Source organism: Macaca fascicularis, chromosome 5 (genome assembly GCF_037993035.2).
Source record: "Macaca fascicularis isolate 582-1 chromosome 5, T2T-MFA8v1.1".
Lineage (NCBI taxonomy): Eukaryota > Metazoa > Chordata > Mammalia > Primates > Cercopithecidae > Macaca > Macaca fascicularis.
The window spans coordinates 188,171,946-188,196,400 of record NC_088379.1 but is presented as its reverse complement, the minus strand read 5'-3'; the positions used below and the strand labels follow the sequence as shown (position 1 = coordinate 188,196,400).

Below are 24,455 nucleotides of genomic sequence, written 5' to 3'. Positions count from 1 at the left end.
AAAATTAGCTGGTCGTGGTGGTGGGTGCCTATAGTCCCAGCTACTCGGGAGGCTGAGGCAGGAGAATCACTTGAACCTGGGAGGCGGAGGTTGCAGTGAGCCGAGATCACACCACTACTGCACTCCAGCCTGGGCGACAGAGCGAGATTCCATCTTGGAAAAAAAAAAAGGAGTAATGGAAATTCATAGTCACGAGGCCCAGCCAGCTCAGGCATTTTCCTCTGAGGGGAAGACAAGGAAGTGAGATGTCATGCCAACTAAGGTGGCCATCTGTGCAGCAAGTCTTCAACTGATGACACTAATTTACCTTCCAAACGCTGCCAAGCAGCTCTCAGGGTAACGACACCATCTCACTGCAGACCCAGACCAATTCTGAGCCCTTGACCTTGAGTGACACCACCTCCCATGGTTCTTCCATAAACAGGGGAAAGATGGTGAGTCAGTAGCGTGACTCCTTCCAATTAGGAAGGTGACAAAGGACATAAATACACTAAGCACTGAGGCTGGCAGGGTGAGAGTGGCTCAGTGCCAACAACCACAGTGGCCTTTTACACCAATTAGGTATATTTCCTGATAGAATCTTCCTTTTGCAAGCATCAAATTAATTTTCTTTTCACACACACTCCCTCCTGTCTCCATCAGACCAGGGCTCCACATGGCCTTCACCCAGGGAGAATTTATCAAGACCAGTGAATAAGGTGAACATTTGTTTTAAAAGAGTTTCCACCCAGAGGAACACATGACTCTGGGGATGTCACTAGAAGTCAGCTTGGGGCCCAGGAATTATTCCTTTGGAGATCCCATCTATCTCCATCAAAAACTTGCCAGATGACCTTGTGAAAAGCCTACAAAAGGCTGTGATTCAGCTTCCCTGGAGAAATCTCAGCCAGGAGGATCTGGGAAATTTCGTGGGCTTTTCAGCGGGACCTTGATGGATGGCTAGGACCTAGATAAAACCAAGAGGCAGGCACTGGGCAGAGAGGGAGGGTGGTCCCTGCGGGAAAAAGAGCAGGACATGGAGAAGGATGCCCTGGCAATGAAGCTGCCTGTGGCAAATGAAGCTGCCTGTGGCAAGGGAAGGGCGCCCACACAATTTGGGGTCTGATACCCACAGGTCAACTTTCTGCCCCATTTTCTGCCCCATTTCAAGACCATCTTTGAAGTCTGTGTCAATATCTAAGAAGGGGAGATTAAAATTACTGCCTCAACTGAGTCGCTGTGCGAGTTAAATGAGAGAACGTATGTATGCAGCTATTTGAGGAGTGAGAGGGGTTCTGATAAGATATGCCATCAGTAGTAAACACAGTGTATTTGTGTATTTGGAGGCCAGGAGACTAGTCTGGTGGGGGCACAGGGCTTGTGTTGGGAAGGAGAGGGAGGTCAGTTTAAAGGGTGGTGGCGTGTGACTGTGGAATCACTCTGAATATTGGCACTGGAAGATTTTGGATGCACCACTTTCCAGGTGTATAACCTGAACCCCAAGTGATGTTGGAGTTCTTATCACATGAACGCTGTATTCATAATATCATCTGAATATCTGGCCTTTTCAAGAATACAAGAGCTTTGAGGGCAGAGACTGTAACTTACACATGTTTGCAAATGCCTATAAAACTCAGCACATCATACCGCTGCTCAGTCACTGCTTTTTGAATGGGGGGAGCATGAACTCATTAAAGAAATGTGGTAACTATACCAATGATTTAGTTCTCTGCAGTTCACCAATTAATCAGATCAAAACTGGTGATCAAAACGAATCAGAGTATGAACGTAGATGAGTCAGGCAGCTGGATGAGATGGCTCCAGAAAGAGCTCTGGAATTTGTTCTGTCCTGGGCACATCCCTTATGAAAGAAACCAAAAGAAAAAGGGACTGGAAAAATATAGATAATATCCAATGCCAGCAAAGGTGTCGTTAAACAGGCACTCAGATGCGATTCTCTGCGCAGGATAAACTGGCACAAACACTTAGGAAAGCAGTTTGGCAATGTGTATTCAAAGATGTGTGGCCTTTGAGCCAATCATTCCATGCAAGTGGATTTATCTTTATTTTGTTTATTTTATTTTATTTGAGACAGGGTCTCACCCTGTCACCTAGGCTGGAGTGCAGTGGCATGATCTCATCTCACTGTGACCTCTGCCTCCCGCGTTCAAGCAATTCTCCTGCCTCAGCCTCCCAAGTAGCTGGGACTACAGGTGCCCACCACCACGCTTGGCTAATTTTTGTATTTTTAGTAGAGATGGGGTTTCACTATGTTGGCCGGGCTGGTGTTAAACTCCTGACCTCATGATCAGCCCACCTCGGCCTCCCAAAGTGCTGGGATTACAGGCTTAAGCCACCGCGCCTGGCCAGATTTATCTTTAATGTCTGAATTAAAGAAGGGACCAAGCAGGGAGGGCACCTGCATGGAAGGGAAGACCCACGGGGAATGTACAGCCAACAACGTCGAGGTAGGTGTCCATGTGGGGGTGGGGAAGAGAGGACACAGTAGGGTGGCAGAATCCACGTGGTTGGAGGGGGCATCTGTGTAGGGGCAGTGGAGGCAGCAGCCAGAGAAGGGTACCCAAGTCCAAGCAGTAGGATAGTGGGGCAGAGGGAATGGGAGACCAGATACATGGAGGAGGAGGACTCTGTAAGTAAATATATTGAGGGTGATGGGAGCTGGGTTTCTCACTACTAGACAGAACAGTTATAATTATGGAAAACAAGAAAACTAGATTGAAGTCTCAGGTGCAGAACCGAAAGTGGGGTAATTGATGTGAACTCACAGTTGCAAGCTTTACAGGTGAGAAACGCCCTCCTGGCTAGTCATGGTGGCTCATGCCTGTAATCCCAGCACTTTGGGGGCCCAAGGTGGGTGGATCACTTGAGGTCAGAAGTTCGAGACCAGCCTGGCCAACATGACAAAATCGCATCTCTACTAAAAATACACAAATTTGCCTAGCATGGTGGCACACGCCTGTAATCTCAGCTACTTGGGAGGTTGAGGCACGAGAATTGCTTGAACCTGGGAGGTGGAGGTTGCAGTGAGCCAAGATTGTGTCATTGAACTAGCCTGGGCAAAAGAGTGAGAATCCATCTGGAAGGAAGGAAGGTAGGAAGGAAGGGAGGGAGGGAGGGAAAGAATTAAGGAAGGAAAGAAGGAAGGAAGGGAGGGAGGGAGGGAGGGAGGGAGGGAAGGAATTAAGGAAGGAAGGAAGGAAGGAAATTGAGCATCTTTTTAGTTTCCTTGTCCCCCATTTTTAGTTCCTTCTCTGAAATGTGTGTTTACATCTTTTGCCATTAAGAGTTTTGGGGATATTAGTAAACTTAGCCATTCATTCCTAATAAGTATCATGAATATTTTCCCAGTTCTTCAGTTGTTTTTGTTTTCTTTTGTTTTTTTTTGAGACAGAGTCTCAGTCTGTTGCCCAGGCTGAAGTGCAGTTGTGCGATCTCGGCTCACTGCAGCCTCTGTCTCCTGGACTCAGGCCATCCTCCTCTCTCCAGAGTAGCTGGGACTACAGGTGTGTACCACTGTGCCTGAGTAATTTTTTGTTGTTGCTGTTGTTTTTAGTAGAGATGAGGTCTTGCTATGTTTCCCAAGCTGGTCTCTAACTCCTGGGCTCAAGCAATCCTCTGTGCTGTACGGCAAGTATTTCCTTTTATTTTTTTAATAAATACAGATGGGATCTCACTATGTTGGCCAGGTTGGTCTTGAATTCCTGGCCTCAGGTCATCTTTGGGAGGCCACTGTGGCCTCTCAAGGTGCTTAGGATTACAGGCCTGAGCCACCATGCCCGGCCCCAGTTCTTCAGTTGTATGTTATTTTATAGCCAACCTAGGTTTAGAATTTTGTTATTTGTTCAGGCCGTTCCATTTTTCCCCCTGATGTTTTCTGGGTTTTTAAAATCGTGCTTACAAACAGCTTTCCTTTCTCATTACTCTACATCGATGCACCCGTATTTTTGTCATGGTTTCTTATTCCCGTGCACGTGCACAGTGTTGGATGCATCTGGGTGCTGCATTGGAAGGCGCGCCCTGCTCAGCGACAGAGCCTGGGCGCGGGCTTCCTCCAGCACACGGGGCGAGGGGCTTGCCCTGGTCACTTAGCCACCGCCTGAGCTTAGGCCAGTTCCTCCACCACTTCTGTCTCCATTTCCTCATCTGTTAAATGGGCTAACAGTAGAACCCACCTCAGAGGAGAGTCTAGAGGTCATCATGGTGATCCACACCAGCTTAGAGCTGAGTCTGGCCCAGAGTACACGCTGAATCTAAACGCTCAGTGTGTTGTGTTGTGTTGTGTTGTGTTGTGTTTGTTATGTTATGTTATGTTATGTTATGTTATGTTATGTTATGTTATGTTATGATCCACCATGATAGGCTTGAATCGGGGCCCAGCGTCCCCGGTCCCGGCTCCTGGCAGCGGGAGGGTCTGGATGGAGCCGCAGCAGGGGTGCCCGGCGGGCTGAGAAGCCCTCCCAGCTCTGCCCGCGGCCGGCCGGGGAGGACCGGGGAGACGCCAGACCTGTGGCGGGGTGAGCTGGGGAGGAATCACCGGAGCCGGGGCGAGGCTCGCTCTCATCGCTAGGAGGCTCTGTTGCCACTAGGACCTTGCGATCTCCGACTTCGGGGCTTGCGGGCTGGGTCTCAGAATGCAGTCTCTCCCGGGCCGGCGGCCTCTTCAGCACCGCGGTCCCAGTGGGCTCGGCGTGCTTTTTAATGAAGGAAATTAAACACACACGCTCTCTCTCACACACAGAGTGCTTAAATAATTAACAAATCGAGGCATAAGGACAGATATTTCCTGGCTTTGGCTGGGTGGAAGCCAGAAACTTAAGGCGGGGGCTGGTGAGCTGCCGTCCGGGAGGAGCTGGGGGCGCACGCCACGTGCAGGTGCTCGGGCCTGCACCCCTGCTCCGGAGACCTGGAGCGGGGCCAGCGCCCGGGCTGCCCAGGACCTGGCCAACTGGCACTTCCTCCGAGTTTAGGGAGTCAGCTGTGGGGGCCAGCGGGGGCCAGTTAGGGGTCTGCAAACCAGCGGTTCTCGGCCTGTCTTTCCCCGACACTTGCAGCCTCTGTCCATGTGGTCATCATTGCCCCAAGTTTTCTGCTGTGTTGCACAGCCAGCACTTCCTCTTTTTCTTCTTTCTTTTGTAATTTAAATTTTGCCTTTTTTTAAAAAAAAAATAGAGACAGGGTCTCGCTATGTTGGCCAGGCTGGTCTCAAACTCCTGGCCTCAAGCAATCCTCCCACCTGGAGCACTTCTTTTTTTGTTGCAGCAGCTGATCGCCTCTCTTCCTCTTCCCCACTTGGTTTGGATGATAAAGTGCATCCTCCCGAGGCAGTCTGGGCTGGAAGGCGCTCCTTCAGGGGGACCTGCCCCAAGTACCCTAACTACCCTCGTTTCTCATGCCTCCCTGGTCCCCGTGGCTGCCAAGCCCCCTCGGAGAACCCAAGGGCGCCTGCAAGTTCTGCCTCCTCTGGAGCCTTCGCAGTGGCCTGGGGTCCCCCTCTCCCCTCTTTCCTGAGCAGCAAACTTCTCTGCTCTTTCCTGAACGCGCCAGTCTAACATGCTTGGCTCTGAGCCTCCTCTTCATTTCAGTGTCCACTAAGCAGACATACCTATATGTTAGGGTTGGAAACAGGCCGCGTGTCTTTATTGGAGGGCAGGAGGAGGTCGTTCCTGTCTTCTTTATTAGGTTGTATATGTCCATCTCCATCGCACGCAGAGCATCCTGCCCCACTGAATCTTTCTAGTCGACTCTTCTCTGAAAACTCTGTGGCTAAATTCTCTTTAAAACCTGTCCTTGTCCCAGCTACTGGGGAGGATGAGGCAGGAGAATCACTTGAACCCGGGAGGCAGAGGCAGAGGTTGCAGTGAGCTGAGATCACGCCACTGCACTCCAGCCTGGCGACAGAGTGAGACTCTGTCTCAAAAAAAAAAACCACCACCAACAACAAAACCTGTCCCTATGCCCTCAGATAGGGTTTCTCACTCTTGCTTCTCTGCACATCCTCTGAGGACTATACATTCTATTACTGTTATTATATTAAATTGGTAGTTATTGACTTACTTGTCTGTTCCATCTAAGATCCCACATCTTATTTATTTTATGATCTTAGTAAGGTATCTCACTATATTGATCTTTGTATCTCCAGGACCAAATACAGTGCCTGACATTGGGGGTTCCTCTTTTCTTTACATTTAGAATTTTCCTTCCATTTCTTACACCGTACGCCTCCCCTGCCTCACTCATTCTGTTTCTAGATGTCTGGTCGTGGGAAAGCTGAGTTTCTTAAGGACTGCCATGGGGAGTGTGAGCCTGCAGGGATTCTCCACCTGTTTGTGTGAGTGTTTCAAGGGCACAGAGCCTAATGGATCGTAGGGATCTTGTCCAGCTGTTGAACATGTCTAGAAAAACAAATTAAGGCAGAGCAGACCCGAAGTGCATTCCATCGTCAGCCCCCAGAACAGGTGTAGCACCTGTCATAAATCCCAAAATGGCTCCTGGCACTTCCAGACATTGGCTGTCCTTGTCTCTGTGTGTGGGAGTTTCTGTAGCAGGAGAAAGGCATGGCTGGGTGGGAGAATGAGGTGGCATAGTTTCCTTAGACCAATTTTAACATTAGCCTAAGGAAAATATTGTAAGTAGACTAAGAAGGTGGGATAATGCATTTCAGAACCAAACCAAAACAATTATCTTAATTAATCAAGAAGACTTGCCTGTATAATAGATATGATGAAACCGGTCCAGGAGGAGGAAAGAACTAACTGATCTGGAAGAAGAAAGTTAGGACACAGAAAATGGAAACAGAAACAGGAAGGAAGTGGGAAGTGTCAGCTTATTCAATCTGAAGCAATTTACCCAGAACAAATTTAACCTGTGCTTCAAGGAACTTTCAGTGCTAAAGTGGATTTAACTACTTGTTTACAGGTTACCTATGACTTGTCCTTTGAAACCCATCTTCTCATAGGTCTGTGATATGGCATCATGAAAAACCCTCAATCAAGACACTGTGCTAGTCTGCCCTTGCTGCTAGCCTGACTCAGAAGGTACTAGAACATTCTACACTTCCTCTGTGTGTCATCACAGTTTCCAGTGATCATTCTCATTTAGATAAAATCTCCACTTTAAGTTATCAATGTTATTTTCTTGAATACATTTGTATCTTCAAATTCAACGCTTTATGAGAATTTTCGTTTTGCTATGAAATAGAGAACATGGGTTAAGGAAAAATAAAGGTGAAACCAGGTGCTGCTACAGTTTAAATTAAATCTCTAGCAGGATCTCCTTTTCAAAGCTTCATGCCTATTAATTTACATACTCATGCTATATACATGTTCTCTCTCCTACGTTTCACCACTGTATTAATGTGCTGGAATATGAATTTGTGATGAACTATAATATTCCTACTTACAAATCGGGAGGGTTGAAGTTAGGAGAAGGAACTTTCAAATTTGAAAATAAAAATTTGAGCATCTTCTGTGCTTTTGAAAATTCTATCTTTATGGCCAAGAGCTATGTTTGTATTGTTGTATTGAAGTATATCTTGGTTTTGTGAACGAGGACAGCATTAGAGTTCCGCTGTCGAATTCTCCATGTAGCACTTTCCTCTTCCTAAGGTGCTTTGTGAGGGAGAAGGGGAAATGAAGACATTTTGAAAGTCTTAGTTATTCACGGCCTTGCTCCCAAGCCAAGAATCCAAGAGCCCCTGAAATTTCACATCAGCCACTTGGAATACGAACCCTAAATCTCCCTCTTACCTTGGAGAACAGTAGTTTTGCTATCTTGTGTCACTGCCAAGGCAGGACTGAGCCACGCTGAAATACAACCCCAGGATTGTAGCATTTTCCCGGGGGGATACCTGAAGAAGCCCAGGCAGAAGAATAAACATGTATAGGGTAGGGTTTGTTTTCGACAAGATCGGGGGAGGAATGCTAGCAAGATTTCTTAGTTTTCATTCATTACTTGGGCGTTCAAGGAGACCTTTTTCCATGTCTTTTTCCATTGCTTCACATTGGCTCAAGAGACAGGCCAGGTAGGAGTTTATTAGGACTTGGAGAACCATCCCAGGTGAGTTCATGAAGAGTCAGTGGGTAGTCCTGCAATGCAATGCATTTGGACGTCACAAATAAAGACCCACAACATGTCCATAAGGACAGCGAGAAGCGAGAGTTTCCTGATTCTGAGTTCTCCCCAGCCTTGTGCACCCGGAGTTGGCTCAGAGGAGAGATTTGCTGCCATTAGGCTGAGGGCAGTTGCTGTAAAACTTCCACGCAGGGCCAGTCCTGCACAGAGGCAGTGCTCCTGCTGGCCTGTGGGGAGTGGGGTTTTCCTCCAGTCCCAGCACCGCTGCCCCTCTGTAGACGCGGCTCTGGGCCACCTTGAAAGGAGAGCCATAATCACAGATGTTTATTGAGAGCTGCCTCTCTGCCCAGGCGCTGTCCCGAGGACTTTGATCCTCACCGCTAAGAGGGGGTACTACTTTAATTGGCAATCCATAGATGAAGAAACGGAGGCACAGAGAGGGTAAGTGACCTGCCCAAGGTCATGCAGGTCTTACATGGAGGAGCCGGGATCCCAAACCATTCCCAGGAGCCTGGAATCCCAGATGGGTGGCAGGGATGGCAAGGCCTGGCTGAAGAGTATGGACAGGGAAGCCAATGTTGGCAAGGGTCTGGTGCAGTGAATAGGAGGGAGGCTGAGCTTCCAAAGGGGAGCTGGGCAGTTGATACAGGATCTAGGTTTCGATTGCAGAATTAAGACAAGACTTGGAGAAGCACCACACAGGAGTTGATTATGTGCTCAGTTTTTCTCTTAGGTGAATTGTCTGCTCATATGCTCTGTCCATTTTCTTGTTGGGGTTTGCTGCCCCTCTTAACAACTTGTCCACTGTCTACTCCCTCAGGACAGGTGCTTTTGCTGTATTGTCTGCTGCTGCACATCCAGCACATAGCAAGTACCTAGCATATAGTAGGTACTCAAGAAATATTTGGCAAGGCCAGGCGCAGTGGCTCACGCCTGTGATCCCAGCACTTTCAGAAGCCAAGGCAGGCAGATCAGGAGGTCAGGAGTTCGAGACCAGCCTGGCCAGCATGGTGAAACCCCGTCTCTACTAAAAATACAAAAAATTAGCTGGGCGTGGTGGCACTTGCCTATAGTCCCAGTTACTCAGAAGGCTGAGGCAGGATAATTGCTTGAACCTGGCAGGTGGAGGTTGCAGTGAGCCGAGATCATGCCACCGCACTCCAGCCTGGGCAACAGAGCGAAACTCTGTCTCAAAAAAAAAAAAAAAAAAAAAAAAAATTTGCCAAATGAAAGAAGCAGCATTAACTCTTTGTCTGTCATTTTCTAGCTTGTGTTTTAAATTAATTTTTATGTGCCTACGTTTTACATTTTTATGTAGCCAAATTATCTTTTTCTTTGTACTTTCAATGTTTTCAAAGTTCTTTCCCAGCCATAGGTCATATAAATATTTAGCTTTTTTTTCCCCTAGTTTTCTTATTGTGACTTTTTTTTTTTTTTTTTTTTTTTTTTTTTTTTTTTACATTTACTGCCTTAATTTACCTGGAAAAAATAGGCCGTCAATTTTTTTTTTGTTTTTTTTGTAGCACTATTTATTGAATAATTCACCCTTCCTCCCACTGGTTTGTCTGTTCACTCTTGTGCAAGTATCACACCCTTATGTGTGCACATGTGTTTAATATGTAATATGTATTTAGATATCTTTCAGTACATGTCTGCCCTCATTTACAAAATTTGATTTGTTATTATGTGTTCTGACTCTAGAATTTAATCTAAAATATCAATTTAAGAATCATTATTATTTTACAATATTCACCTGAAGACATGACTAGTAAATTGGTCAAATTTTTGGCCAATTTTCTTGGGTTTCCTGGGTAGACTGCAAATAATGACAGATGTGCCGCTTGCCTTCCAGGGGTTCTGGAGCCCAGACCTGTCAGATCCAAAGCCTGTGCTCCTAACCACCACACAGAATTGCACTCTGGAGTGTGGTCTGGACCTAGAAGTGTTGTAACCGTGGGATCCTGGGGAAGTCCCTTCCTATTTTGAAAATGACAGAGTTTCATTAGTTTCTCTGACATGAATGATTGAAAAATGAACTTGGATACTCAGTGTAGCCCAGACTTACCTGATTCTGGGATTATCCCTAGAACCCAGCATCTCTTCCAAAGTCATATGCATCCATGCAATATGGGAGGATGCAAAACTCAAAGGTGCTGGAGATGGTGCTGGCTGCACTCGCGTGTACGGACCCACACCTAGTTCCCCAACTTTTGAGCTGCATGAGGACCCAGTCATACCTCAGAGATACAACGGAAAGCCAACTTACCTGAATCCTGCGTTCTCTGCTTCAAGTCCTGCAATCCCAGTTATATAGGTGATCTCTTCTTGTTATGATCTTTTTTAGGATTTTGACTTTCAAAGCTTTATTTATTTATTTCTATTTAAAATCCCAGCCTCCTAAAAATATCCCCAGACGTTGGCTTGTTCCCACAGACCCCACATCTTGTGAGGTGCTCTCCATCTTACAGACAGAGAACACCAAGATACAGAGAGGCTGGGTGTCCTGTGCCAGCCAAAGTTGTGACTAAGTGGGACTAGAAGGCAGGAGTCTTGACCCAGAATCAAGTGGCCAACCATGGAGGGCTGCTCTTCTCAGCTGCCATCACGGTGTAGCCTGGAGAAGTAACGATGGGATAAGAGTGTAGTGTGCACATGCAAGTATGATTGAATACGAGTCCCCTCCTATCAATGCCTACATTACAGAGAAGAGGAAGTGCAAGATTGTTGACTATCCAATAGCTAACTATTAGCAGGAAAGCCAGGTCAATCTGCAAAGGGAAAGAATTATTTCAACAGTTAAGAGTTCAAGATATGACACTAATGTCATGGGCGGGACTAGCTGGGTCCAGTGGCAAGGGCGGTGAAGGATTTCCCAAGACCGTTGTAGGTAAACAAAGGCAGATTTATTAGAGAAAGTATGAAAATGTGTTGCAAGAAAGCAACAGGCAGCACAGCAGAGAAGGGGCTGTCTGCAAAGAGGCAGAGCCTGGAGGGAAGTTTTATAGGGTCGCACTGGAGGGGCTACCTGCAGAAAGAGGTCGTTGTGCCCATGGAAAGAGGTCATTGTACCCATGGAATGAGGTCATTGTACCCATGAGTTGTGATTAGCTGTTTCTCAGAGCAATTGTTCATTATTCTTCCCCAGCTAGGGCCCCTCCCTACCTGGGGTCCCTTCCTCTTTGTTGCTTACTTATCTTATCAGGATTCCACAACTAATCCCCCTCCAGTAAAGCCAAATCCACAGCCATTACTGCCAACCCTCATGATAAATGCAAACTGTTGACAATCAGATTGGCAACAGTGAGCACTGATTATTAATGCTCTTGGAAGGGGGAGGTGTAGACTGGAACACGGTGGGGATCCATTGTGGCCAAGGCCTTTACACCAACACCACAATTTATCTACCAGCGAGAAGGAGGAAAATGATTTGTACTACTAAATTAGAAAAGACAAAGAAAAAGAAAGGAAGAGAGGAAGGGAGGGAAGGAGGAAGGAAGAAAGAGATGGAGGGAGACAGAAAAACACGGATTAAATTGTAGTTTGATCTGGCAAATTTAGTGAGGAAATGAAGTGAATGAGATTAGATTTAACACAGATAGTCCCTGACTTACTATGGTTTGACTTATAAGTTTCAACTTCACAATGGTGCAAAAGCAATATGCACTCAGTAGCTCCTCCACTTACCATGAGATTACATCCAGGTAAGCCCATGGTAAGTTGAAAATACTTTATATAAAAAGATGTACTTTTGATTTAGGATAAAGTAATCCTAGCATAAGTGTATAGGTTAATGTAAGGTAACACACCTGGGGAAAAATAATATTCCACAAATATCTAACAGGGAAGGCTGCTATTTAAGAAACAGCAATGTAGGAAAGAAGCAGGAGTAATAGTGAGTAATTACTTAGGGTACATATGAGCCCATAACATCACCACTGCAAAAAAGGACTGATGCTGTCTTGGGCTGTACGTACAAAAGGATCTCTTAGAGAACAGAAGTGGTAATAAGTGTTAAAGGAAAACCCCAAGGCCAGGCGCGGTGACTCACACTTGTAATCCCAACGCTTTGAGAGGCCAAGGTGGGAGGATCACTTGAACCCAGGAGTTTGAGGCCAGCCTAGGCAACATAAGGAAACTCGCGCTCTATTAAAAAATTAAAAAATTAACCACTGTCATAGCACATGCTTATAGTGCCAGCTATTTGAGAGGCTGAGGCAGGAGGATCGCTTGAGCCAGAAGGTTGAGGCTAGAGTAAGCCATGATGGCGCCACTGTACTCCAGCATGGGTGACAGAGTGAGACCTTGTCTCAGAAAAATTAATTAATTAATTAAAAAAAGAAATTGTGCCTTAATTGTTCTTGTGAGTGAACGAAGACTTGGCTCACCTTCCCGAAGGCGTCAGTGGCCTTCCTTGGAGCCAGATGCCACTCTCCAAGGCCACACTTCAGTCTGTTTCCGAAGAGCATTGCTGCGAGTGGGTTGGAACTCTGGTGCCTCACCCCACATGCCCTGCCCCCCTTGCAGATTCAGGCTGGCTCGTCCACATTCTGCTTCTGCTGGGTGTCATTCTCCTTTCTGCCCCTCCTACTCTCTCCAACTGCCTGCCCTGGGTTGGCCACAGCTTGTTCCACTTCTTTTTTTTTTTTGAGACGGAGTCTTGCTCTGTCACCCATGCCGGAGTGCAGTGGTGCGATCTTGGCTCATTGCAACCTCCACCCCCAAGGTTGAAGTGATTCTCCTGCCTCAGCCTCCCGAGTAGCTGGGACTACAGGCGCCCATCACCACATCCAGCTAATCTTTTTTGTGTGTATGTATTTTTAGTAGAGACCAGGTTTCGCCATGTGGGCCAGGCTGGTCTCAAAACCCTGACGTCAGGTGATCTGCCCAACGTGGCCTCCCAAAGTGTGGGATTACAGGCATGAGCCACCATGCCCAGCCTGTTCAACTTCTTTCTGTGGTTTCAGGCTGCCCCTCACTGGCCTCTTGCTGCAAATCTGCGGGCAGCTCGACCACAACGCAGACCATCATGCGAAGCCTGGGGCTCTGGTGGTGACGGGGTCTCCGATGAACATTTCACTACAGGGCACTAGTCCTTTTACACTTCATGTTCCTTGTTTCTTTTTTTTTTAATTGGTCACAATTATTAAGAAACATTACCCTGAAATGTGACTGTTGAGTTGAAAACAAGGACCAAATAATATTCTAAACTTAGAATCTTGCTTAACTTCTTCTGAAAAAGAGAACTCAGCCATAACAGTGAAAAATACGATCTTCTGGACTTGTTAGCAGAACAGACCACTGAGGCTTACTCTCTAATGCCTGAAGCAGTCAGGCTCCTGGAGAGTTTGGGCTAACCTGGCCCTCACCCCTCCAAATGTCATTCCCCTTCCAAAAGAGGATTTCTCAAACTATGGGCGAAGAAAATCGCCAGAGGACTCCTCAACCCTCTGAATATTTTCACAGCTTTCAACAGGGGTTCTATGTTGGGGTCCGCGTGTTTCCTAAACAAAGGAATGAATACACAAGACAACACAAGACAAGACAAACATGGCGGCCACCTCGAATGCTGCACTCTGCTTTATTTTATACAGTCGTTTGTGGAATGTTGCCAAGTCACAAGACACATTGTTGTTTTTCTGACCTTTCCCTGACTTTCTGGATTTTCAAGATGTTTACACATAAACAAGCCCCCAGGGTCTGCTGTTTGCAGCTGGCTCCTTTGTCCTCCTTGTTTACAGGGAAGGAACGCCCTGCTTCGGTTGCAAGAGCAGGACTTATCGGGAACGTCTCGTTTGCGAGCACGTAGTCCTCTACAGTTCTACAGGCATTTTGAGTGGGAAAGTTCTCAGTTGTGAAGGACTGTCTGGCACATTGTTGAACATCAGCATCCCTGTACTGCACGCAGTAAATGCCAGTTTGTAGCCTAAGGCAAATAACAAATGCTCCCAGACATTTCCAGGCACTCCCTGAGAGAAAGGTACTGCTCATGGTTGGAAACCGTTGGTGGTGCCTGGGGCCAGAGTGTGAGAGCAAACTCTCCCACGCCTTTGTGAAGCTCGGGGCTTTGGAGACAGCCTCTCCCTATTTGAGGGTCCCTTCTATGATGATTGAGTTGTGGTGTATAAGCTTCTAGCAAAATGCCTAGGCTAAATATGCACTCTGTAAATATTTGCTAATTAATTGTCATGTCTTGCTTACTATTATATGCTCATTGAGACCAGAAATTTCACATCCTCTATGTTGTGAAAAGCTCTGGGCAGACTTAATGCAATGTTATGCTACTGAGAAGCACTCTGGAAATATTAATTGCTATTGATGAAAGTAGCGACTACTTTAATTTAGATGCAAACAATCAAAAAGAGCTAAATACCCTTGGCTCTGTGCCTCGACTGCATTTGGAGAGACTGATTAATACAGTCCTACAGCTAACTAATTGTCTCTCCATCTCTGGCATGTTACCTAAACTTGGGTGCGTTCAGGTCACCCAGCAGTTGTGTGGGTGGGTGAGAGCCTTTCTTGAGTTGCAGCCAGAGAGCCAGACTATTTGCCGCAGAGCTAGACTCGTAAGGAATGGAAAATTTGGTAAATATCCCAAAGTAGTAGAGAGGAACCAGGCCAGGTCAGGCCAGGCCAAAAGATGGGGGCATCCCGAGAGGCTGGGGGGCCACAAGGTGAGGTATGTCTAGCAAATGCCAGAACCTGGGCATTCGTTGGAGCCAGGAGAGGGGTTGAAATAGGGTTGGGGCCAGTGGGATGCATCCCTTTCCCAGCCCCCGCACTCCTTGGAGCTCTAGTTCCACCTGAAAATTCAATCATTGTCTTGCTGAGTGCAGGCGGGATACGATCCACGAAGAGCAGCAAGGGTCCAAATTTCCATCATTCTCAGGAAGTCAGAATCCAGGGTCTGACTCCTGGCCCGTAGGAAGGCACGGCAGCTTTATTTCCCAGGATGACTTCTGAAGTATCAGGAAAAAAGTCCACTGCAGGACTAAAGCTTTATAGAGAATGAAAACCACTGCCAGTTTTAAAACAAAAAATAAACTGATTGTCATGAGCAGTCATGGGTTTACGGGTTTATTGATTTCTGCTGAATATCTGGGTAACCTCAGTTCATTTGCAGATTTGAAGATGATACTCTCATTTTGTCCTACTTTTATACAAGAGACAATAACATTTGCAAATGGCTTTGACTCATCTGATCTGAATACCCTCAAATATCTGGCAAGATGAAATCTGGTTTGTTCTAAAGAAAAAGTAGAGGGAGTGAAGGATTGGGTTTTAAGTACAGAGTTTACCTAAAAACCAATCACCTCCCCTTCAACTTATTTCCCCCAGGTCCAAATGGCAATTCCTTTTTTTTTTTTTTTGAGATGGAGTCTCGCTCTGTTGCCCAGGCTGGAGTGCAGTGGCACAGTCTCGGCTCACTGCAAGCTCCACCTCCCAGGCCCTTCTCCTGCCTCAGCCTCCCAAGTAGCTGGGACTACAGGCGCCCGCCACCATGCCCGGCTAATTTTTTGTATTTTTAGTAGAGACGGGGTTTCACCCTTGTTAGCCAGGATGGTCTCGATCGCCTGACCTCGTGATCCGCCTGCCTTGGCCTCCCAAAGTGCTGGGATTACAGGCGTGAGTCACCACGCCCAGCCCTGGCAATTCCTCTTTAATTAGCCTGGGGTGTTAAAGAAAGCTGCATTTTCTTCTTCTTCCTTCCCAGGCGGTCAGGATTCAGTGCAGTAAATTTTGGCTGTTCCCCCTTCGTGGAACAGAGTGACAAGAACCCAAGACAGGAGAGTCGAATGACTTTGCTAGAGGTCACTTTGGGGGAAATGTTTCAAAGGTAACCCTCCCAGCAGGGAAAGCTAACGCCAGTCTTCTGTGCAACAGGTAGGCGTCTGAATATGTCAATGTGTTCGGAATGCAAATTCTTGGGAAATGACATGTCAAGGCGAACTTGTCACTACGTGGAGGAGAATGAGGGTACCTGCCCCCAAAGGACTGTCACTCCTTTCTGTCCCCTTAAGCCAGTAGCTCCTCTAGGTCGCCTCCTGAGAGTGTCACCAAGGTGTGTGTGAAGTAAGAGGACTGCTCTCATATTTGTAGAAAAACGAATACGTGCTGGGTGTGGTGGCTCATGCCTATAATCTCAGCCCTTTGGGAGGCTGAGGCAGGCGGATCACCTGAAGTCAGGAGTTTGAGACCAGCCTAACCAATATGATAAAACCCCATCTCTGCCAAAAATACAAAAATGAGCCGGGCGTGGTGGCATGCGCCTGTAATCCCAGCTATTTGGGAGGCTGAGACAGGAGAATCACTTGAACCCGGGAGGCAGAGGTTGCAGTGAGCTGAGATTGCACCATTGCACTCCAGCCTGGGTGACAAGAGTGAAACTCCATCTCAAAACAAAAACCAAAACAAAAACAGAAAAAGGAAAATGCATAATGTCTTTAATTCCATTTGTATGTCTACCTGGATCACAGGCATCATTCACAGTCCAGTCTAGACTTAGGTTTTTCTAATTATTTCCTTTGAATTAAGTAAACTTGGTTTGGAATTTTATCTTTATGCCACTTAGTAGTTATGAAAACTTGGGAAAAGTTTATAAACACTCAAATTCTCCATGTTCTCATTGATAAGTGGGGGTATTAAAACCTCCCTCATAGTGCCAGGAAGGCATAAAGGATTTTGTCAGAAAGCAACTGGCCAACATCTTGCTGCATAGTAGGGGCCTGAATTGGCAGCAAGGGTTACTCTTTCTCCCCAAGCCACGGCTTCTTGCAGAGATGGGGCCGTTGTCTCTGAGACAGCACAGGGCCAGAGGGAAGGAGAGACTACCGGACGTGCTGCCCATCGGAGGCCTTCTCAGGAGCTTATAACAAAGAGCTGTCATGGAACAGGGACACCGAAGAGAGTAGGCTTTTTTAAATTTTTTTAAATTTGAGATGGAGTCTCGCTGTCTTGCCCAGGCTGGAGTGCAGTCCACAATCTCAGCTCACTGCAACCTCTGTCTCCTGGGTTCAAGCGATTCTCCTGCTCAGCAACCCAAGTAGCTGGGATTACAGGTGCTTGCCACCACAGCTGGCTAATTTTTGTAATTTTGGTAGAGATGGGGGGGTGGTTTTCATCATTTGGCCAGGCTGGTCTTGAACTCCTGGCCTCAAGTGATCTGCCTGCCCCAGCCTACCAAAGTGCTGGGATTACAGGCATGAGTCACTGTGCCCAGTCTTTTTTTTTTCCTTAACTTTTAGTTTAGGTTCAGGGGTAGCTGTGCAGGTTTGTTATATAGATAAACTTGCATCATAAGGGTTTGTTTTACCAATCATTTTGTTACCCAGGTGCTAAGCCTAGTACCCAATAGTTATTTTTCCTGCTCTTCTCCCTCCTCCCACCCTCCACCCTCCAGGAGGCCCCAGTGTCTGTTGTTTCCCTCTTTGCATCCATGTGTTCTCACCATTTAGCTCCCACTTCTGTGTGAGAACATGTGGTATTTGGTTTTCTATGCCTGTGTTAGTTTCCTAAGGATAATGGCCTCCAGCTCATCTATGTCCCTGCAAAGGAGCTGCATAGTATTCACAATAGCAAAGACGTGAATTCAGCCTAAATGTCCATCAGCGGTAGAATGGATAAAGAAAATATACACCATGGAAAATAGGCTTTCGGTGGTGCCACAGATCACTGGAATCTGCGTATGCCCCCAGAACAGAAGCACAGCAGACCATGCAGTGTCACAGGATCCTTGGGGTGTTGTTTTTCTAGTCAGAAACCTCTGTGGCTGGTGGCACATTTGCCCAAGTTTTATTCGGGCCTTCTGGGCTTGTTCCACCCACTTGGTCAAGCAGACTTTGCTCAGCCACACTACCAGCGGGGATTGCACACCTGCCAAGGGCAAGCCAGGTGCAGAGTGGTGAGGGGTGTGTGAGCGAGCAAGCGCAAGGTCCGGCCACTGCACATAGCCAGGCATGCCAGCTGCTGCAGTGGGGCAGGCAGCAAGAGGCACCAGCACAGATGCTGGCTCCATGAAAAGCTGTGGCTGGATCAGATGTAACACAAGCAGCTTCCGCTGAGGGCACCCACATCTGGACAAGGGGAATGCAGTGGCACCCGGAAGCTTAGAGATGCCAAGAACCAAAGAGCCCCCAAAGAGGTGTCACAGCCCCAGCTTGGAGAGCCCCTAGGTCTGGGCTCCCTGAAGGGCTGCAGCCCTTCTCTCCTTCTCATCACCTGCAACATGGTGAGAAGTGGGCAGGGGAGGTATGTTTCAGCCTGTTTGTGTTATAGCTCTTTCGGTTCCACCATTCAGCAGGTCCCAAGTTCTTGTCCCACATCCAGGAAGAATGAGGTATGCAGACAACTGGAGGGTGAGCAAGGCAGAGAGGATTTTCACTGAGCAACAGAACAGCTCTCAGGAGACCTGAAGTGGGTAGCTTATTTCTGCAGGCAGGTTGCCCTGATGAGTGTCTAGATCTCAGTGGAGAGGAGACCCTGCAGTGGGTAGCTCCTTTACGCAGGCAGGTTGTCCCAATGAGTGTCCACCTCTCAACAGAGAGGAGACCCACAGTGGGTAGTTCCTTTATGCAGGCAGGTTGTCCCAATGCGTGTCCAGCTCTCAACGGAGAAGAGACCCGCAGTGGGTAACTCCTTTACAAGGGCAGGTTGTTCCAATGAGTGTTCAGCTCTCAGCAGAGAGGAGACCTGCAGTGGGTAGCCCCTTTCTGTAGGCAGGTCATCCAGACTAGTGTCTGGCTCTCAGTGGAGAGGAGACCCATGATGGGTAGCCCATTTCCACAGGCAGATCATCCCAATGAGTGTGTCAGCCTGGCTGAGTCTGGGGTTTTTACGTGCTCAGAATGGAGGAAGCGTGTGCTGATTGGTCCATGGGTGGCCACAGGCAGGCCTGGAAAAAGCACCAAATGATTGGCTGAATGGTCACCAATGAAGTTCTCACTCTGGGCCACTAACTTCACTTGGAACTGGCAGCCCAGCCCCCAGGCTTCAGGCCATTCCTAGCTTAAAGGAGAGGATTCACCAGGGACCTACCCTTTCCCACCTGGGAATCTATCTGCTTCCTGCAGCCATCAACATGCCATTGTAGCACCCAGGCTGCATGTACCTATGGCTGCCTGCAGGTCCACACTGAGCTGCCCTCAGTGCCCCAGTCCCCTCCCATGCTCATTGGTGTCCAAAGTCCGGAGGTGGCTGAGGTGGCAGGGGGCTGGTGTGTCAGTGCCACCCTGAGTGTGTGCATACCCAGCCAGGTTACGACAGTGCCCAGGCTCAGCCACAACTTTGCTTACCCCAGAGCAGGTGCCAGGAGTGGGGAAAGGCCAGGGAGTGAGAGCAGGCACTTCAAGCCTGCAGGGACAGGGGGCTTCTTGGGCTGCCAAGACTGCAGGGATGCCAGGGTCTGGAGCTGCTGCTGGGTGGCTGTGGTTGTGCCCGGGAGCATGTGCTCCTGCCCTGCCAACTCAGTAAGGAGTGGGGCCCTCGCCTGCCCCAACTCCTGCTGGCTCCACAGAGCATGCAGCACCTGCCATGCCCCTCGACACATGCTATAGCCGATGTCCTTGCAGTGGCTGCTCCAGATGGGACATTACCACCATCAGCAGCACCCCAATAAGTCTGATCATGAACTGTGTCAAAGAACAAATGAAGGAAATATGAGAAAATGACCTTCAATACCATAGGTGCAATGGTGTACCACAATATTATAACTGATGGTTTCCCCTTTCCCCATGTACCCCATCCCCTGGGTTAAAGGTAGGGATGTGCATACTCACAGCTGAATCCCCAGTGCTTATCACATAAATGGCACTTGACAAGAGTAAGAGTGGGGAACCCAAGGAAGAGATCTGAAGCAACCAAACGGCTTTTCTGCTTGTCTTTCATGATGAAATTCCAGAATGGTTTCCCTAAGGAATGAAACATGACCAAACACTCCCAGAATCTCAAAAAACACCAACAAAAAGCCACCTTCCCTGCTGTCCTCAGTGTTTGACACATACGTGGCCAGTGTGTGTCCTCACAAGCCTTTCCTTTGCCCTCCATCCTCTGATTCTGCTGGAGGAAGTGCCAAGTGGTTTTGAGCCATGGCTTCATAACCAGGGTCCAGTTGCTCCCCCTCCACCAACAAAGAGTCTTACTCTTCCTTTTTTTTTTCTGTGTTGTATATTTTTTATTGGTATGGATAACTTATTAAAGCAACAAGTCTGAAAACACATTTTGCTTTTGCTGGTACTAGAAAGAAAGTGCTATGTTAGGCCGGGTGCGGTGGCTCACACCTGTAATCCTAGCAATTTGGGAGGCTGAGGCATATGGATCATGAGGTCAGGAGTTCGAGACCAGCCTAGCCAAGATGGCAAAACCCCGTCTCTACTAAAAATACAAAAATTAGCCAGCCACAGCCCAGCTATCTAGGAAGCTGATGCAGGAGAATTGCTTGAACCTGGGAGGTGGAGGTTGCAGTGAGCCAAGAACGCACCACTGCACTCTAGCCTGGGCGACAGAGCAAGGCTCCATCTCAAAAAACATAAAAAATTAAAAAAAAAAAATAATAAAGTGCTATGTTAGAGAAGAGCTAAGAGAAACCAGAAGTCATTTGCAAAAAATAGGCGTATGATATAGTCTGGTAACGCAACAGCCAGACGTGCTGTTTTATCCGTTTCGGTTTGCATGTTTGTACAAGCATCAGAAACCAGTGACACAGACCCTGAAGCAAAGTCACAACAGGCTTATTCTGAAACACGCTGGATTACCACCACAGATTACGCAGGACACAGAGGCTGTGCTGGGGCAGGTTTGTTGTGTCTTCTATATGGAGTTTCTGCCAGATAGGGGGCTAATCATGCAATAGCTTGAGTTTTTCTTAACATGATAAACACCCAGGATTGCTAGCACCAGAAAGTGTGTGCTCACTGTTGTATAAGACATTTGAGCAGTGCTACAAAAACAACAGAAAGTTCCTTCATTTTAATCTTATATGCCCGAATCTCTAATCAAGAAATAATTCAGCTATAGGAGCCAATTAAATTACTGTAAAACATGCCTTCACCTGTAAACCATTTCTTTTCCCTCAAATATAAAATTTAAAGTAAAATGTCTCCGTTTTTGATAAGCAGCTCCACCACCAGTCTCTGATATTGTATATTGTTCAATGCAGCCATGGCATTTCATTCTGGAGGTCTCAGAAGGGATGGGCCAAAGACAATTCCATGGCTCTCCGCATTTACAAGATTTTCCTTTTCATGGAGTGTCACTCTGTTTAGATGCGCCATCAGGGATCAGAGGGTTTCACAGCGAGCAGGTGCCAGTAGTTTCAATGCTTCATGAAGGGTTTCCAGTTACTCACTAGGATCCATAGTTTTGGCAGATTCTATAAATTTAGGGTAGATATCATGCGTAATTAGTGAAATTGGCAAATCCCTGAAGTGCGGTTTCTGAGTTCCAGTGATAATGTTGATGTCTTTGTATGTGTTCACAGAAATAGCTGCTTTCTCACCACCTCTGTCAAAAGCCGTCTTGACATCAGTTAAGTCACTAAATCCTGATACATGGTATAGCCCTTCAGAATTGGGACTTTCAAACTCAATCTCCCTGTTGCACATGTCCACCACCCTTGGCTGCTTAGCCAAGGTGTGTGCTTTTGACAAGCACTGTAAGGTCACAGCTGGACACGCTGGCATGCCTCAAGCCTGCTTTCCAGTCATTTGGGACCATGTGGGGTCACTGCTTGTGAACACTGAAACCAATCCACATGGTTCACTCCCTGAGCAATGAGACCATACATGAAGATGTCACAGTATTTACGCTAGCATGGGCCTCTCGATCCATGGACCTTGAAATTGTGAACCTTCTCATATTTTGGAATTTGCTCGTTTTCTTTCAGAGTTGCTCTTCTAACAAGTGATGTCAGTCTTTTCTCCAACACCTCATCCTGGCCTGTAGAATCTCACCACATGTCTCTTTCAGGACTGGCATATATTTTTTGCCAGCAGACACTCTGTTTAAGGTTGTGCATCCTATGTGTTCATAAACTGGGTTTATCATCACCTTGGCAATGTATTCTGCTGCTTTGTTTCAATACAGAGAGTAATCAAGCCATCAGTTACCAGACTGTGGGTGGACACACAGTGTTTTTCCCCTGCAAAGTGATTTCCATTGCACTAGAGCCTCAAGTTTCTTGCTTGACTTCCCAATCTGAAAGCCAAAGTGTAGAGCCCTGGCTGTTGCTGCCTCTCCCCATGATGTATCTCCCTCAGCCACACTCAAGAGCTGGTCAGCTGCTTCTCCGGAGATCATGCCGTGAAACTCTCTTCCATGATACTTCGGGCTGTTTTCTCCCTCAAAAGTACAGATAATCCTTCGAGGATGAGTGGCTTCCTGTTGTAGCTGATATGAGTAAGATTTCCAAATAGGAAATCGATTTTCATCTACATCAAACAGGGTCAAGGCCAATCTTTTTTTTTTTTCTTCCATATACTCAAGAACATGGAGAGCATCACAGCATTATTTGCAAAAAGACTCTGCTAGAAAACAGGACTATTGCCCCAAGTTTTTTTTGTTTTTGTTTTTGTTTTTTGTTTTTTTGTTTTTTCTGTTTTTGTTTTCTTAAAATATTGAGTTGGTCTTGAACTCCTGGCCTCAAGCAATCCTCCTCCTTCAACCTCCCAAAGTGCTAGGATTACAGTCCTGAACCGCTGCACCCAGCCACAGCCAGGTATTTTTTCTTTTAATGATTGCCCAACTTATTTTATTATTTACTTATTTATTTAGGATGTAACCAACAAACATTTATTTTGCACAGTTTTGGAGGCTGGGTGCCAGCATACCGGTATCTGGTGAGAGCATCCTCCTGGTTTGCAGATGGCCATCTTCTCACCGCATCCTCACACAGCCTCAATGACGCCTATCTGCTCCTTCTGGAAACTTCCCAGGGGTCTGATGAGAAAATCACTAGCATTGTGTACCATCGTTATCTTCTCTTTCTCTACTTTTTTTGAGCAATTCAACCAATTCCTTGAAGGATTCAGTGATGTTAATATCATCATCAAGTCAGAATATCTCCAATGAAATCAAACTGAAATGACTGCAGCATCTGGGAACATTTCTGACCTGCAGAAGAGTAATGCTCAGTAGCTCATTATAAAGGATATTACAAAGGATCCAGATGAAGAGACGCATGGGTGAGTATGGGGGAAGGGGTGGGGAGCTTCCATGCCTTCCCCAGGCATGCCACCCTCCAGGGACCTCCACATGTTCAACTATTGGGAAGCTCCCCCAACTTATTTTGAATAATTCTTTTTTTTTTTTTTTTTGAGATGGAGTCTTGCGCTGTGGCCCAGGCTGGAGTGCAGTGGCTCAATCTCAGCTCACTGCAACCTCCGCCTCCTGGGTTCACACTATTCTCCTGCCTCAGCCTCCCGAGTAGCTGGGACTACAGGTGCCCACCACCACACCTGGCTAATTTTTTGTATTTTTAGTAGAGACAGGATTTCACTGTGTTAGCCAAGATGTTCTCAATCTCCTGACCTCGTGATCTGCCCACCTCGGCCTCCCAAAGTGCTGGGATTACAGGCGTGAGCCACCGCGCCCAGCCTGAATAATTCTTTATGGTAGTGCACGTATACCTGAAGGAACCATTGGATAGGCAGTTGCTAATGTTTGAAAAACAGAAGCTTACACATAGCTTACAGAAAACAGCTTATGTGTAAGAGCATGTGGGGGAGTCCTCACTGGAACTGTGGTCTTCTGTGGTCCACAGTGGAGAAGCAGGACAGGCCCAACAGAAATGTATTTTCCAGGGTCTGAGGAGCTTCCCAGCGAGGGGCTCAGCCTGGGTTTTTGCTGGAGAGCTCCATGTGCAAAGGCTGGGGAGCTTCCCAGAGACACTTATCCAGAGAGAACAAGAAACTGGCCCCGCAGAGGCCCTGAATGCTGGAAAGGGTGGAGCTCTTACTCCAGTCAGTTCCTGGCCAAGGCTACTGTACACACACGAGCCTAGAGAGAGAGAGAAGGTCAGAGTGAAAGCCAGAAAGCTTTGCCTCCATAGGCTCTATCAACTACTGGGGCTGGGCCATAGCACCTTGGGATCCACGCCTGTTAGGAACAGGCCTCCAAATCTGGCCATAAACTGGCCCCGAAACTGGCCATAACCAAATCTCTGCAGCACTGTGACATGTTCGTGTTGGCCATGACGCCCATGCTGAAGGTTGTGGGTTTACCAGAATGAGGGCAAGGAACACCTGGCCCGCCCAGGGTGGAAAAAGGCTTAAAGGCGTTCTTAAGCCACAAACAATAGTATGAGCTATCTGTGCCTTAAGGACATGCTCCTGCTGCGGATAACTAGTCAGAGTCCATGCCTCTATTTTGGCCCATCCCTTTGTTTCCTGTAAGGA

General features: G+C 47.2%; 1 pseudogene; it reads right to left on the bottom strand.

The window, feature by feature from the left end:
- Positions 1–21,146: 21,146 nt before the first annotated feature.
- LOC102120764 (N-chimaerin pseudogene) lies at positions 21,147–22,536 on the bottom strand (annotated as a pseudogene).
- Positions 22,537–24,455: the final 1,919 nt, after the last annotated feature.